Raw genomic sequence first — 18,177 nt, forward strand, 5'->3', positions numbered from 1 at the left:
GTACAACTGCATTTCGTACTATGAATGATTAACTATTAAATTTCCTCATCAGTTTTGATTTTGTACGTCTCTTAATATTTTCTGCATGCATAATGACATATAGACGAATTAAATATACAAATCAAACGTTTTGAAGGGCTTACTTAAAAATTTTGATCATAACTGCTTAGGTTTTAAATAAGGATTGCAGTATGATTAATGGGGGTCTTGAGCTGATGTTCAATTCAATGACTGTATTTCTCTGCTTCAGTTTAAGTTTAAAGCTAAAATGAGTGTTAACTCCTGATCAGGCTTATCTAATACTCATAATAAATGATTACTCGGTCAAGTGGGAGAATGTAGAATATATATATTTTATATATTTATTTATATAGCCGTCACTATCATTTATATAATAATAGATCAAAATAATTAATTATACCTTATTATATATTAGCTTGGTAATTGTTGATGGGCCATGTTACTCTTAATAGCTAATAAAGGGTTTCCCCTTGGGTGTATATATAGAGAGAATAAATTAACATCATAACCTAATCTCACACACATAAGTCATGTGTCTCCTCTCTCTCCTAAAACCGGGTTCCTCTCAAGAACCATAATACCATCCTTAACTATACATCCTAAAGGGGAACTCTACCAAGCTGACAACCATGTCATCTACATCATTCTCTTTTGCGAATACTACTCTCCATGCTGTGACAGGTACACATATAATTATAGGTTTATCATATTATTCATGTTTTCCATTATCACCATGAGAAATTGATCAACATGTGGATTAATAAATGTCATTTTTATAGGTTATTCTTATGCTATTTTCTTTTTTTTTTTTTAGAAATGGCTCAAAGTAACGCCATTAACAAAAGCAATTGTATTCATATGGTTATGGGTTTTGGCATAAGGCTTTCATTATGCGGTTTCATGTTTGAACTCAACAAGTGTATGCCTTTAAAGAGCTACGATTTTATGATCAAACTTGGGTAAAGAATCTTGGTAAGTTTTATGACCACTGAAAGAGACATTGTTGCCACCACCAGACTAATGCGGTTAAAAACACCATGAACAAATCTCTAATCTTTTAGGGCATTCGTAATAGAGAGCCTAAATACGCCATTTTTTTCTTTCCACCTCATTGCCGCATAGACAATGGGCATTTTTCCAGTTTACTTCGTAGTAAAACGTAACCCCTTCATAATTTTGTAACGATTAGTTAATTATAGTATAATTTAATACACTTTATTTATTTAAATATTATGTATAATAGTAATTATATTTATTTTTCTTTCGTTCAACCAAGCACGCTAGATAAAATAATGTTCACACTGAACATACAAAAATATATGTGTGAATTATGGTGATTGGTGGAAAGTGAGTTTGAGGGAGGGGGGGAGGAAACGTCAACATGTGTATAACGCAAGGGACAACACCTACTTTTTTTAGACGTGTAATGATGATGAGCGCTTTTACGGTGCCACATAGACGGGATGAAGCCCTACTACAATTGAAATAACGAAAACATATAACAACTTTATAGGTCACTAAAAGTTGACTTTTCCGTTTCTATATTCTCTTAGATAATAATTTTCGTATAAGTTTATAAATAATATAATAAAACATAACTTCTATACATTAACTTTTCTTTAGTAAACATCTTCAAAACATATATTACATGTTATTTTAAATAAATATTAACAAAAAATAAATTCTTTTTACCAATAGAATTTCTAACCTAATACACATAGAAAAATAACATCACACAAAATAAAAGTAATAACATAGTATTCATCGACTGTCAAATGTTATAGTTTTATATGTTAAAATAACATAATTTGGTCGATGATTTCAAATTAAAAAAAGTATAATAACCTAAATAAAAAAAATCGGGGTTCCAAAAATATAAACTATTAACGAAGTCAGCACCACCAAATTTAAGTAACACTGTGAATAGACCCAAAAGTCAACCGCAAGTGGACGCAAGTTGCTAATAATAACTGGCATTGTCCCAAAATCTTAAGGAAGTTTAATCCACTTCGCAATTCATACCTAACCCTACCTTATCTCTGTATTCCTCATTCAATTATATAATCATCAACAAACAAACAAACAAACAAACAAACAAACAATTATTAATTCCCTCATTCATTCCACCCTTAATAATCCAATCCAATCCAATCCAATCCAATCCAATCCATCCATGGATTCATCCAACAAGGATCCGAAGACGGTCCGTTACACGCAATCGGCTTCCAGATCGATGAGTTGTCGCCACAGAAGGTCACCGGTCACTCACAAGGCCTGCCAGGTGATGTTATTTGTTATTTGTAATTATTAGTATTTGATTTCGAGTCTAATTTGAATTTTGAATTATGAAATTGACAGTGGTTTAAGGTGTTGCACATGGCGTCCGGGTGGAAGAGAGTGGCGGGGTTACAGTTAAGCATTAACCACCTCAAGCGTGCTGACCTTGGGGATCTCGTCTTCGCTGAGGCGACTCCGGTCCACGTTGGCAAAAGCGGATGATATGTATAGAGGTAGGGTACCAAAAAGACCCAAACACCCTTAAGTACCATCCGCGGGTCGCAGGGGAACCCCTCATATACCACCCGCGGGACATATAGATCACCCGCATAACACGGTAGAGGAAGTACGTTCTCACACCACACGCAGAAGTATCCATGCACCCTCAGAAGTCATCCGTGTGATAAGACATCTATCCGCCAAAATGACCGGAAGGCAATGCCAACTGGACAGCTGTCATCAACCAACTATCCTCTAGAAGAATGTCCACGATTGATACTTGAAGAATACGTGACTCGCCAGCCAATGAGCGAAGGACATCTGGCCAGGTTGTTATAACCGTGCACATGGCCAGGGTGTGATCCATCTTATCATAAGGCGACACGTGTCCAGGTTGTTATACCCATGCACATAGGACGTATAGCTCAACCTATCACAAAGGGACACACGTCCAGACAGTTATCAAGATCTTCTAGAAGAGGACAGCTGGCTCAATCATCTTCCTACATCCTTCGGCTATAAATACATTGTCAACCTGCATGAGGTATTCATTCACATCCACTCTGACTCACTTATACTCTGACTACACTTAGTCTGTATACTTAAATACTTTCTCTTTTACGAACGATACTGATTCTCACACCGGAGGGTGGTTACAGGAAGACCCCTCCACTTGCCCTTCATGTAACGAGACTCACGGTGTCTGTTTTGCAGGTTCGGTCATTGGACTTCGGGAAGTTGTCCTCATACTGTGTTAATAGTTATCGTATTTTACCCTGTGGACTCATTGGATCCAGGACCCATACCCGGGGATCGGATCCGTGTTTCTTCATTGGCGCCATCCGTTTTTGTGTTAGAACAGCACAAATTTTCGTTGGTTTTTCAGTTCGTTTAAAGTATGAGTAAACTTCCTGAGGGGCCGACGGAAAAACCTGCACTTACTTTACGTGCGACTAACACTGAAATACCTAAAGGCTTTGCCTCGAGTGTTTTTGCACGTGCGACGGCTCTGGGTTCACGAACTACCGAAACAACACCAGGTGGCCGTACCCTTGAGCGCGTCACTACACCAACTGGGCCAAGTCCTACCGAATTAGGACATGAAACGGCTCCATAAGGTTCTAATATAGGTGACCTTGGACGAATCATGAGGGAGACCCGCCGAACTCGATCAGTATTTGACCCAGAAGATGATTCTGGTGATTCTGATATGGCGAGGTCTCACCGTCATAATTCCATATCCGGCTGACTACTGTCCCCGAAAGAATGGCTTCATGTCCAGCAAGAGAACCTGAAAGCGGAATATGAGCGTAGAGTGCGGAATGCATATCTTCACGCCCGTGCTCTGAGTTACGAAGAATCTCCCCGGAGATCTCTTTATCCTCCTCCAACGGTGAGGGGAAATCAGATCCGCCACAGTCAACAAACTGAGCAAGAATTTGTTGAACCACGAAGATTGCGCCCTCGTCCTTGCATGGGCATGCGGATGCCATCTTACTTTGATTAGTATGACAGTTATGACTCAACGTATCACTCGGGAAACTACAGTTTCTACACGGGTTATAGAAGAATGAGTTCAAGGGCAAGAAGCAGTTGTCCACGGGATGTAGCCCGTCACACTGAGTATCATAGTGATGCTGAAGAGGATTTCACCAAGCCATACCGCCCGACAGCCTTTGCCGAGAAGTCGAAATTTATAGCAAGCATTGCGACAGCACCTTTTCCGGTCAATGCTAAGATACCTACATCGGTGGGTAAATACAATGGCATGACTGATCCAAGTGAACATCTCCAAAACTTCGTGGCGGTTGGTGGTGTGAGCGGATGGACGCTCCCTTATTGGTGTCATATGTTCACAGGGGCAGCAAGGGAATGGTTTGAGAAGTTACCTGACGGTCAAATCTGCAGCTGGGATGATCTGGTGAAGAAATTTTCACAAAAGTTCAGCCAGCAAAAGAAACACACGCACGACCAGTCAGAAATTTTGGATGTTATCCGCCGTGATAACGAATCTATAGAAGATTTTATTACCAGGTTCAATGATGAGAGTCTGAATATTGGTGGGATCAGCAAAGATATGCTTCGCGATGCCTTCCGCAAGAATGTCAGGTGTGACGAGTTTATCCGCACACTCACTGGTAGGGATGGAATGCCGAAAGAATGGGACGATATTATGACCGTGGCGAAGTTGTTTGCCAACACTGAGAAAATATTGGGGAATAATAATTCAAAACAAAAACTTAAAGTCGAAATTCAAACTCCGAGACCCAATAAACAGGCAAAGGGACCAATCTGATCAAGACTTCAGCCAAACAAGGAAGCATCAAAGCCATTCGATGCAAGATCCCTCATCGGTAACAAGAACAAAGGGAGACCCTCGAGTCGAGGTCCCAATAGGTGGACTCCTCTTTCAAAGACTCCCGCAGAAATTCTCACTACTGAGAATGTGAATTTCCGGAAACCTCTGCCACTCACGAGGAGATCATTCCTCGACACCAAAAAACATTTTTCGTTTCATAATGACATCGGTCATAACACGAACGAATGTAATGCTTTGAAGAGCGAAATCGAGGCGGCTGTGAAATCCGGGAAACTTGGACACCTGGCGAAAGATGGGAAATCTAGGACCGGTAAAGCTCCCATGCGGGACAACCAGGGCCCTTCCAAAAAACAAGTAAAAAAACGTTCACATGATTCAAGGCAGACGAAAGGTCGGAGGAAAGAGGCAGGAATATGACGAGGAAGAGTGGAAGAATGAACCAGTGATCTTTCCACGAGTCAAGGGAGGTCCCAGAAACAAAAACCCTTTGATCATCACTGCCCTCTTCGGTCATTACCGCTCCCAATATGTTTTCTTCAATACTGGCAGTACATCGGACATCATGTACGAACAGTGCTTTGAACAGCTTGATGAAGAGGACAAAGAAAGACTGAAACCCATCCATGCTCCTGTGTCAGGATTTGGAGGGGAAATAATGCATTCATGAGGGGTGATTTCTTTCCCAGTCACCCTGAGCGATGAAGTTCATTCAAGGACTGAGGAGGTCGAATTCCTGGTTTTGCCAGCAACATCGAAACATGACATCATCTTAGGACGATAAGCAATTGGTGATTTCAATGCTCATCCGTCCACAGCTCACGGCGCGGTAGGGGTTCCAAACCGCACATGTGTAACAATAATTCATGTCAATCGATATTGTTTCTCTACAGAAAGCTCAAAACCCAGCAAGATTCCAAAACAATCTCAACGGACTGAACCAGAAAAATGGGTTTTGAACAAAAACTTTCCTGATCAAACTGTGACAATCGGACCTGCTATCTCTGAGATAGTAAGGACTTTCTTGAAACAATTGCTATTAAAGAACGTAGATGTCTTTGCATGGCAACCCGCGGACATGACCGGTGTCCCGCGGACTATTGTGGAGCACAAGTTGAGGGTAAACCTGATGTTTACACCTATTGTTCAGAAACAACGAAAGATGGGCCCGGAACAAACAAAAGCAATGAACGAGCAAGTTCAAGATCTCCTACAGGCTGGAATCATTCATCCAATTCAGTATCAGACCTGGGTCGCCAATCCGGTTATCGTTCCCAAAAGTAACGGGATGTGGCAAATATGTATAAATTTCAAGGATCTAAACAAGGTGTGTCCCAAATACTGTTATCCGCTACCAGAAATAGATCTCAAGGTTGATGCTGTGGCACCATTTAAATTCAAATGCTTCTTAGATGCTTACAAAGGCTATTATCAAATCCGCATGGCTGCGGGTGATGAGGATAAAACAGCCTTTCGTACTGATCAAGGCACTTTTTGCAACAAAATGATGCCCTTTCAGGCTAAAGAATGCGGGGGCCACATATCAGCGACTGATGGACATAGCGTTTAAAAGCCAAATTGGTTGAAATTTGGAAGTTTATATGCACGAACTTGTGATCAAGAGTGTTGAGGAAGACCAAATGTTGAGGGACATCGAAGAGACATTCGAAACCTTGAGAAGTATCAACATGAAGCTGAATCCAGCTAAATGTTCGTTTGGGATGGAGGAAGGGAAGTTCTTGGAGTAATCGTCACGGATGCGAGCTTCAAAGCTAATACAGATAAAGTCCAAGCTGTAGCCCGCATGCCCTCCCCTTCCCCCCTCAAGGAAGTTCAGACACTCAATGGTCGTTTAGTTGCTCTGAATCGTTTTCTGGCAACCATGCAGCCAAATCTTATCCTTTTGTCTCAACACTACGAAATTGCCTCAAAAAAACATAATTCAAATGGACCGTGAAAGCGGAAAAAGCTTTTTTGGATGTTAAAAAATGTTTGATGGAAATGCCCACGTTGACAGCACCTTACGCGGGGGAACCATTAACGTTGTATTTGTCGGCATCGGACATTGCTATCGGGGCTGTACTCCTGACAGATCGAAAGAACGTTCAAACACCAATCTACTACGTCAGCAGAACATTGTCAGACCCGGAGACAAGATATTCAATGCTGGAAAAACTTGTCCTGGCATTGGTCTATGCAGCCCGACGCCTCCGCAGGTACTTCCAGGGACACCCCATCAACGTTTTAACTGGATACAAACTCAAGAACGTTCTCAGTAAGCCGTAATTGTCTGGGCGATTGGCAAAGTGGGCCATCGAGCTAGGTGAACACGCGATAGAATACAAACCTAGGCCAGCAATTAAGGGGCAGGTGTTGGCGGACTTCGTCACTGAAGTCCCGCAACACAAAGAGAAAGAATGTTTGATTGAGCAACAACCCCAAACACCTCCTGAGAAAGGCCAAATTTGGTCGTTGTTCACGGACGGGGCTTCAAGTAGTGAGGGATCTGGCGTAGGCCTCAAGCTAGTCAATCCCGAAGACCACAAATTTACATACGCCATAAAGTTAGACTTCAAGAGTACTAACAATGAGGCAGAATATGAGGCTTTTCTGGCAGGTATATGGATAGCCAAAAAGTTTGGGGTAAAACATTTGGAAGCCCGCGTGGATTCCATGTTGATTGCGGGACAGATCAACGGCACATATGAAGCAAAGAATGACATAATGGCTTCGTATGTATCACATGCGAAAGATTTGATACTCCAGTTCTCCTCATGCAAAGTGATCCACATAAAAAGAAGCGAGAACAAATCAGCAGATGCTCTTAGCAAAGTGGCTTCAACGAATTTCGAACACTTTGCTAAAGACATCCGCATTGAAATATTGGACCGCCCGTCTGTCCCGCAACATCAAGTTTTACTGATCTAAACTGGAGTGGAATCCTGGATGACACCTATCATAGCATATTTGTCATCAGGAGCTCTCCCAGAGGGAAAATCCGCGACCCGGAAGATAAAGCACAAAGCCTTGAACAATCAGATACATGACGGTGTTTTATACCGACGTTCCTTCCTCGGAACACTACTTCGATGTGTGGACGTCGAGGACGCGAACTATTTAATTAGAGAAGTACATGAAGGCATCTGTGGTCTTCACGCTGGCTCGCGCATGGTCGTAGCAAAATTGATGAATGCTGGATATTATTGGCCAGGAATGCATCTGGACGCTGTGCATGAAATCAGAAAGTGTGATTCATGCCAACGTCATGCTCCTAACACGCTACGACCAAAGAGTGAGCTCGTTCCAGTCACTTCGGCTTGGCCGTTCTATAAATGGGCTATCGACAAAATGGGACCTTACCCTGAAGCCCCGGGGCGTGTCAAATTCTTAATAGTAGCCATCGACTACTTCACGAAGTGGGTGGAAGCCAAACCAGTTGCTTCTATAACAGCAACAATTGTTAAGAAATTCCTGTGGTAATTCATCATATGTCGGTTTGGTCTCCCGCTGGAACTCGTTAGTGATAACGGTACTCAGTTTGCGGACAGTGGGCTACAGGAATGGTTGAAAGAACTGCAGATATCTCAAATTTTCACATCTATAACACACCAGCAGGCAAATGGTCAGGTTGAAAGAACCAACCGGACGATCAAGGAAGGAATCAAAACAAGGTTAGGAACTAAACAGACGGGTTGGGTTGACGAGTTGCCGCATGTACTCTGGGCCTTCTGCACCCAAAAGAATTCCAGTAATTCTGAGACCCCCTTTAGTCTAACCTACGGCACAGAGGCCATGATTCCAGCCTAAATTGGGATTCCGTCCGCAAGAGTTCTGTTGATTGATGACAATGATCACGAACTCATGATGAATCTTGACCTCCTAGAGGAGAGGAGAGAACTAGCATCGATCCGCGAGCACAATTGCAAACGCCAACTACAAAAGTATTATTACTCGGGTCCAGAAATGCGAGTTTGATGCGGGAGATTTTGTGTTCCGCAACAATGAAGCCTCCGGGCAAGAGTCTCTGGGCAAGTTGGCCCCGACTTGGGAAGGACCTTATAGAGTTAAAAAAGTGTTATCTAAAGATGCTTACAAGTTAGAAAAGTTGGATGGGACGAAGATCCCTAGAACTTGGAATGGGGCCCAATTGAAGAAGTGTTACATGTAGTATGTTTTTCTTTTTGGCCTGGGCGCCTAAATAAACTAGCAATGTTATGTAATTTCATCTTTTGTAATTCGGCTTATGCCTCATCTATGGAAATTTTATTTCAGTCATTTACGACATGTATTGTTATGTAATCCTTTATTGGCATACAAAGAAGATCCTACAAACACTTATATTATGAAGAATAAAACAAAGTGTACCGGATGCAAAAAGACTTTTTCATTCATGCAAAAGGGATTACAACAAAGGGACCTTAGTTACAAAGAAAAGAAAAATATATCTATGATGCGACATCTTTATGTCCTGCGTCCTGGTCTTCTGCATCATCAGAATCTTTTTCATTCTCTTCACCAAGGTCAAGAAGATCTTTCAGCTGATCGATGCTATCCTCTTTGTCTGCAAGATCGAATATCTGCTCCGCCAGAGAAAACTTCAAAGTATCAAAATCTTTTGTTTTCTGGATAAGGACGGCAGCAGTATCTTGGCCAGCCAAAACATATTCTTTCGGAAGCTTGGATTCCGAAGCAAATCTATAGCCTTCCTGGAAGCCTAGCTGACGGCCAGCTTGCTTGGATGCTTTCAAGAGGATAGCAACACAATTCCCAAGTTCATCACTCACCCGGACGTCGGCGATGACCTGCTAAAATAATAAAATATAAGTAATTACGAACACTTAGATTATTTACAACAAGACAGGATTAATACCTTGGGAATTCCCTCCTCTAGCAACCATTTCTTGTCTGCCTTGGCCGGACAAGTTCCATCTTGTGGCCGGCATACTCCAAGGCCTGGTCTCGGCTCTTTGTAGCAAGGTCTAACAAACGCTTATCTTTAGCTGCCGATTCAACCTGGATAGTCTTTATTAAATCGGCTTGTTCATCCAACTTCTTCTGGAGAACAGCCTTGGCTTCCTCGGCGGCGGAACGTGTGGTTCTCAGCTTCCAGCACTTGGAGGCTCTCTCTGTCCTCATTTATAGCCTTAAGGGCTTCTTCCTTAGCATCGGACGCTGAGGCCGCCAGTTCATCCCACTCCTCATTCATCGCCAACCAGTCCCGGGTTATCTCCTGACTGGTGGAAATAGTATTCGCCAAATGATAAGAATTTGGGTTTAATAACTCTTGGAGAATACTGCGACGACGCCGCTCCTTTTCAGCAGGAGGAAGACTTTCCCGCAGATATTCAAAACATAAGTCCACGTCGCGAAACGTTGAGTCTCAGCGTAAAGACCAACGTGGACGATGCGGGGTAGGATCTTCCTCTTGAGGAGACGGAGAGGTTTGGGGCCCATGGGCGAATATGCTCACACCTCCTTGATCCCTAAAATAATGAACGTTGAAGGAAGGTGACATACTGATGTTATCAGTATCATCAACTTCCTTATTCTTCAATGGAGAATCATCCGCTACAAAGATTGGATCTTTGGCAGTGTTGGGAGGTGGAGATGACGGTGGTGGAAGAGGAGTTGAACTCTTTAAACCTGAAACATCTTAAGAAAGATCATTCAGGGCCATTGACAAACGAAAAATAGTTGGCCAGAAACATATTTGACCCATAACAGTTAACAAACGTGGAATAACAAACTTACCCAAAGAAACATCTTCTGAGTCAAGCTGATGGAGGCGCGCCTCCAAGTCAGCAGTAGGCTTCCGCTTCTTTGACTTCTTTGACGGGGCAACCTTAGCAGGTTGATCCTTGCGTTTGCCGGCTGCTTTGGAAGTACCTGCACAAGCAGTCTGATGCCCACTCTCAGTGGTGACGTCATCAAATGCGTGACGATCACCTTCTGCAGTAGCATCAACATCGTCATGGTCCGCCGCTTGGCTAGTAGTGGTTCTCTGATGATTCAAACCTACAGTATAATGCATGGCATTAATAGCATCAGCTGAAACACTTCCTTCACAGAATGACGACTCTTCGCTAGACGAAAAGAGTACAAACACTTCACTGGAAGTAATAGCCGTCACGGGTCGGGGTTGTAGAATGCCCTCACCTTTTTTGAATTGATTCTTGACATAGTCCTCTCCTTTGGCGTACATCGCTTCAGAAACCACGGGTTCCGAATGAAACACGGTGGGAAATAGGAGGTTAACACTTGTGCGTTCCAAAAAGGGCACATCCCTTGGATCGATTGGGTGACGAACCATCATGCCCCCTTCATGGTCTAACAAGGTATCGAAGGCGGAACCTTCACCGGTATAAACAATAATAAAAGGCAGAAATCAGACATCTATCAAAGAATGAAGAGAAGTAATACCAAGAATACTCTTGTTGGTCCTCTCATGATAAGGCTCCAAGTCAGGGAATGGCCACAGGCGGCTCATCTTCGCACTCACCATCGCCCCCTCGTGGATGGGGCGCATAGGAGTCGGCGTGGAGGTTAAGGTCAGGAACCACGGAAGACCCTCATAAGCAGCGGCCGGAACCACTGGCATGGCGTCCTCCGCCTTGCGATGAACCATCGCGAATGGCACAACATCCTCCGGGATCCAAAAAAATTTGGCTTCTAGCCATGTAGGCTACGAATCCATTCCGTACCTATAACTTTCTTCCCGACGGAAGCAAAACTATACCACCCATCGCGAAAGGTCATCTTATAGAAAACGGCAAACATGCCAACAGATGGCTCGAAGTCGCGAGCTTGACAACAGAATTCTAAGTGTCGAATTCTCAACATCCCGAAGGGATGGATTTGTGATAGGTGAATCCCATAGGTTGTCAAGATCGACTAGACAAACCTAGTCACCGGGACCCGAAAGTTTCCTGTCGTGAAGTGGTCTACATATACAACCATCTTCTTCGGAGGTGGACTGGTGGCAATGGAACTGCTCGCCGGACGTTCTGGTTCCCACTCAGACGCCAGACCATACACATTAACAATATCGTCGAAATCCTTCTTCTTAAGGTTCACAACGACCTCATGAATGGCAGGAGCAACTTTCTGATCTCCAGCCATCTGTATAAGAATGATAGTAAGAGAGACGAAGAATCTCAGAAAGTTCATGTCTTGAATGTTTGAGAGAAGAAAAATTCGAAAGAGATAAGAGTTAAACGGAAACCATGAAGGACCTATTTATACTCATCGCAATTAACGCGACTGTTGGAGTGTCAGAAGAAAGAGAAACCGAGGACCGTGGGATGATTGACACGTCAGGCGGGAGATTCCAGAAAGTGCGAACAGGCTGTTAAAGGTGTCATACACGTCTCGTCAGTTGTCCTTAAGAAGATTCTCTCTCCGCCACGTCATCATGATTATCCAACTTCCAAAAGTTCAAATTTCAAACATATCTTCCAAGGATATTTTCATCAAACAGTTTAAATATTCACGAAAGATAAAAAGTTTATTTTCATTAAGTAATTAAAAGATAGTTACAAAAAAGACGGAAAAACAATTACAAGATACTAGACATCTAAACCTAGTCTATGGGTTCGAAGCTGTCGTATCTTCTGGAGCTTTTGTTGAAGTATCCTCGGATGAGCCATCCTCAGACTCATCACCCAGGTAATCCCTTAATTGCTGCACGCCATCGTTGGCTAAAGCAAATTCCGGAAGCATATTCTGCAGCGGGAAGACCAAGCCATCATGCTCTTTAATCCGCATATCTCGTTCTTGTTTAACATCAAGGCCATGAAGCAGATGATCGGTAAAAGTGCGATTGCTTTGAGCATATGCCATCCCTTCATTAAAGCCTCTCACGCGACCAAGCGAAGAGGAGGCAGTCATCAAGTTAGCAAAACAGTCAACCATCTCAGGACTCCCCTTGAAATGGCGGATGACCTGACAGAATAAAAACATAAGTTGTTTAGTATCAAAGCATGAAGTGTATAGTAAACAATGAGTGAAGAAAAACTTACAGAGTCAAGTCCTCGTGTGAGGAACAATTGACGATCCTGCTCAGCACGTTTGGCCCGGCTCCGCAGTTCTTGCATCTCGTTAACCAGTCTTTGGTTATTAGCAGAAGCTTCAGTGGCACGAGTTTCCGCCCCCACATTAGATTGCAGCAAGGAATCATAAGCAGACTGCATTTCAGCAGCACTATTATCCTTAAGATCAGATTGTTCCTTCTGCAATCTCAACTCTTCCTCGAGCTCTTGAATTCGGTTGACTTGGCGGGAAGCTTGGCTTTACAAAGCCGAATTAACTTCAAGAGCCCTCGCCAAGTCTTCCTTTTTCTTTTGGGCCTCAGCCCGAGCAGCTTCAAGAAGGGAGTTATGCTTTTCACAGGCCTCCTTCCATTGGCGGGAAGCAGTAGCATTCCAATCGTGCTCACCCCTGAGGGCGATCTCTTCATCCGTCTGCTTCCACTTAGCAGTACTGGCCGCTAAGCGATGCTCCTCAGCTTCCTTCTTTGCAGCCTCAACGGCCCGAGAAGCTTCACCCAGTTTCCCGCCCATAGTACGCCATTCGCGCAAGATTTCCTGGCTACAGGCAAAAGTATTAGCCAAGGAAAACGACCGATCAGTGTGAAGGTCATGGCGGGAGCGGTCACGCTGATGCACGATTTCGGCTGGTGGCACACAGTGCTTGACAAAGCTCATGCAGGTCCCGGGATCAGAAAACCGGGACCCATTGGTAATATCCCATGGAGGGACAAACAAATCAAATCTATCCCCCAAGTTCGCATCCCCGTAGTAACGAGAACCTGAAGTTTCAAGGCGAACAGGGATTGAGGATGATTGTTGAGGAGGAGGACGAGGAGGAGATTCGTCAGTCCTAAAACCCTCTGCATTTACAGCAGCGTTATTTTCTTTGAAACCACCAGCAGTCCCAGTTTGAAAAAGATAGTCAAAAGAACTATCATTCCCAGATTGGACGTTCGGCTCCTCCAGTGTAGTATCAACCGGGGGAGTGGGTGACCTTTCTTCTGTTGTCCTCTCGATCAGAGGAGTTGGTGGCCTATCTTCCGCTGTCTTCTCCGTAGGAGGAGACAGTTGTTTCTCAGACCTGGGGGTTGGAGTGCGTAACCTCTCGGACACATCGTCCCCAAAAATCGAAGGATCTGTACAAAAAAGCTATACTTAGCTAACATTACAAATAGTAAAAGACAGAAAATGAAATACATACATTCTACTGTATCTATACGTTCAGCAAGACCGTATTGAGGCTTCTTGGGACGATGGGTTTTCCTTTTCTTTTTCGAAGATCCCTCGCCAGCGTCCGCGGTTTTTGCACCTGCATCACCCGCTTGAAAGGACGAAAAATCTCTCTTCTTCTCTAACTCTGTCAATAAATGAGAGACAGAGGAAAATTTAGGGGCATCATCATCAAAGTTCCTCCCCTTTTGAGAGGCGGAAAATTCAGAGGTATCGTCATCTTCATCGCTTGATGATAAAATGCCGATCATCCCATCAAAAGTAAGATCATTAAGTGGAGGCTGTTTGAAAGGTGGCGTCCGAAATTACAGGTTCAACCCGCACCTTCGTCGGAAAGAGAAATCGGGCCTTGGTCTTCTCAAGTATAGGTTTGTCACCCGCATCACGGATGCTTTTACGGACACAACCCTTATCCTCAAAGAGGGCGTTAAGCAGAGAACCCCGACCTGAAAAGATAGAAAATCAATCATAAAAAGCTTCGAGGAAAAGAAAGGGCAAAACGGATAACTTACGTTCATTCAATTCAATGAAAACAGGCTCCATAAATTCAGATGGCCATAGACGGCTCATGCCTGTGCACACTAGAGCCTCCTCAGGTAGCGCCCGCATTGGCGTTGGTTCCGCCGTTAAAATATGATACCTATCACGAACCTCGTGAACGGCCGTGACAACGTCCGGAAGAGCGCTATTAACTGGACGACGAACCATGGTAACGGGCACCACGTCCTCGGATATCCAAAAGAACTTGTTACGCCAGTCCTTGGATCCTTTCTCGACTTCGTAACCAATACTCCTATCGGAAAAACCTTGGCATGTAAACCAACCGTCACGGTTAGCAAACCGATAGAAGACCGGAAATCGGTCAAGATGTGGTACCATGTCATATGCTGTACGTACGAATTCGTAATTCGAACTCGCATTACAGCACGCGGATGCAATTGGGATAAATGGATCCCATATGCAGTCAGCACCTTCATGAAAAATTTCTTTATGGGAATACGAAAATTCCCATTGACAAAATAATCAGAATACACAGCCATTTTGCCAGGTGGTGGCAGGCTGGCTATAGAACCAGGTAATGGAAATTCAGGTTCCCATTCTGGCGGGATACCATAAGTTTCAATAAGTTTCTGATACTCAGCCAGATCCCATTGAACTTCTATTTCATCAACCTCGGTCTGAACGTTCGACATTATAGTAAGATTTGGTGAAATAGCAAGAGAATGTACGAGAAGTTCAGTATTTTATCAGGGAGAAAGCAAGAAGATAATCAGAAATCAAAGGCGATAAAACTTCGACTAGAAGGTATCTCCCACTATTTATACCCATCGCAATTAATGCGATGGGATATGAACAGTGGGGAGAGAAAGTCATCGCCTAATCAATAACCGCCACGTCACGCGGGAAATTCGAAAAAGAGAAAAAGTTGCACAGTCGGGTACAGTGACAGCCGTCATAAACGTTCTATCACCTGTTCACGCGCCTGCGAGTGGTCAACTTGTCCTTTTTTTCATAATTATCTAAACCAACAGAAGATATTTTCTACCAAACTCCCAGGATTCAAAACCCCCAAATACATTAAGTCCAAAATTTCACCCGCATAAAAACTTCACGTGGAAGAAACACTGGACTGGGGGGACTTATAGATGTAGGGTACCAAAAAGAGCCAATACCCCTAAGTACCATTCGCGGGTCGTAGGGGAACCCCTCATGTACCACCCGCGGGACATATGGATCACCCACATAACACGGTAGAGGAATAACGTCCTCACACCACACGCGGAAGTATCTAGGCACCCTCAAAAGTCATCCGCGTGATAGGACATCTATCCGCCAAAATGACCGGAAGGCAATGCCAACTGGACAACTGTCATCAACTAACTTTCCTCTAGAAGAATTTCCATGATTGTTACTTGAAGAATACGTGACTCGCCAGCCAATGAGCGAAGGGCACCTGGCCAGGTTGTTATAACCGTGCACATGGTCAGGGTGTGATCCATCCTGTCATAAGGCGACACGTATCCAGGTTGTTATACCCATGCACATGGGACGTATAGCTCAACCTATCACAAAGGGACACGCGTCCAGGAAGTTATCAAGATCTTCTAGAAGAGGACAGCTGTCCCAATCACCTTCCTACATCCTTCGGCTATAAATACTTTGTCAACCTGCATGAGGTATTCATTCACATCCACTCTGACTCACTTATACTCTGACTACACTTAGTCTGTATACTTCAATACTTTCTCTTTTACGAACGATATTGATTCTCACGCCAGAGGGTGGTTACAGGAAGACCCCCAACTTGTCCTTCCTGTAATGAGACTCACGGTGTCTGTTTTGCAGGTTCCGGTCATTGGATTTCGGGAAGTTGTGCTCATACTGTGTTAGTAGTTATCGTATTTTACCCTGTGGACCTCATTGGATCCAGGACTCATACCCGGGGATCGGATCCGTGTTTCTTCAATATGATACGATACGATACGTGGAAAATGTTATATTGACACTTACTCAGTCACACACCACTTGTATGACCCGTACGATATGTGGAAAGCATTATTATAAAAATAACATAAGGTCTTTTTACACGTCCGTATGATATGTGGAAAATTTTATATTACCGATATAATTTAGTGTAATATAAACTGATGTTACAGTGGTGTGTTTCTGCATAAGATGTGTAGAAAATGTGATGCGTACCCATATAAAACTAAAATGAGGTTTTTATACAAGCAAGTATGATATGTGAAAAATTTTATACAACCCATATAAATTTACTGAAATCGACAGCTATAAGTATGATAATTGTGTGTTACCACAAGTTATACGGCCTGCATAACCTTATCCGACCCATATGATGTGGAAAGTGTTGTGCATGCCCATATAAAAATAAGTAAAGGTTTTTATACTAGCACGTATGATAAGTTTACTGAAACTAACAAACGTGACAACAGTGTTTTTCATGTTATATGGCTTGTATATATATGTGACTTCATATGGCGAAACTGGAACTTCTTAATCGGGAGGTGTTCAATGATAAGGTCCACTTCTTCACCGGCTAAACTAGAGGATCATGCTTACATTTTTCTAGAAAAATCTCAGATTTTATATATATAAATCCAATAGACTCTCATGCCCGGGTTAGTGGACCCTCTTGAATCCTCTCCAGTTCTGTCCATTATTGCACGTATGATATATGAGGTAGTGTACACATAGCAGCACTCTTCATAAATGCATGTAAATTTGGTGTAAATCTGCGTAATTTGAACAAGATGATTTGAGCAGGTGTGGGAGGTTAGGTTATGGAAGATTGATCCTGCAGATTCAGAAATCAGATCACTTGTATCGTCATCAAGAGTTACTCTTATCACCAACTTGCCTGTGCCGGAAAATAACAAAGATGCTGCTCAAAATCTAAAGAAGTATGCTAAACTATGAACTATAAATAAAATTGCACAATACCAGAGTGTTTGTTAATATGCTCCAAATTGGATGAGCATCTTCTTTCAAATGAATAAAAATATATAAGAAACTAGATGATCATATGTGTTTGCATAATTTAACTCCTGTAAAAGTTCAGACTGTGATGAAATTGATGTTATGGAAGAGAAGAATGTATCATTTAAGATCAACAATTTGATGCCTTTATTGGTTACATATCATGAAACATGTAGTATCTTTTTATGTTGACAAACATGTGCAACATGTCTCATTAGTGCTAAGCCTAACTAGACATGTTTGTATGATAGATTCTTATCACCCCTTGGATAGAAGGTGTTTGTAGTTTGGTTTTGATAGGTTTTAGGAAAAATATTGGTCGCACCATTGGTGACGATTTTTATGTAAATCAAACAAAACAGTAGAATACTAAAACCAAACCAAACAACATTGACAATAGCTGTAAACAAACTACTAATAAACTATATACAAAACACATAAAAGTCGATTTTGAACTAAAAGATCCAATTGATCGATTACTTGTATTGGAGTTACTAATCAGACATATTATTGTGGGAAAATTCATAAAATAGGTATACTTTGGAAAGAGATTCCACTTTTTCCCTCCCCCCTCCCCCCATTTTAGAA

At 42.8% G+C, this 18,177-nt stretch overlaps 1 pseudogene; it reads left to right on the top strand.

Moving 5' to 3' along the window:
• The first annotated feature begins 650 nt into the window (after positions 1-650).
• LOC143603821 (1,4-dihydroxy-2-naphthoyl-CoA thioesterase 1 pseudogene) lies at positions 651-17,718 on the top strand (annotated as a pseudogene).
• The last annotated feature ends 459 nt before the right edge of the window (positions 17,719-18,177 follow it).

The sequence above is a fragment of the Bidens hawaiensis genome, unplaced genomic scaffold, assembly GCF_021521415.1.
Source record: "Bidens hawaiensis isolate Kalapana, Puna unplaced genomic scaffold, B.hawaiensis_p1.1 tig00062873_1, whole genome shotgun sequence".
In the NCBI taxonomy this organism is placed as follows: Eukaryota; Viridiplantae; Streptophyta; class Magnoliopsida; order Asterales; family Asteraceae; genus Bidens; species Bidens hawaiensis.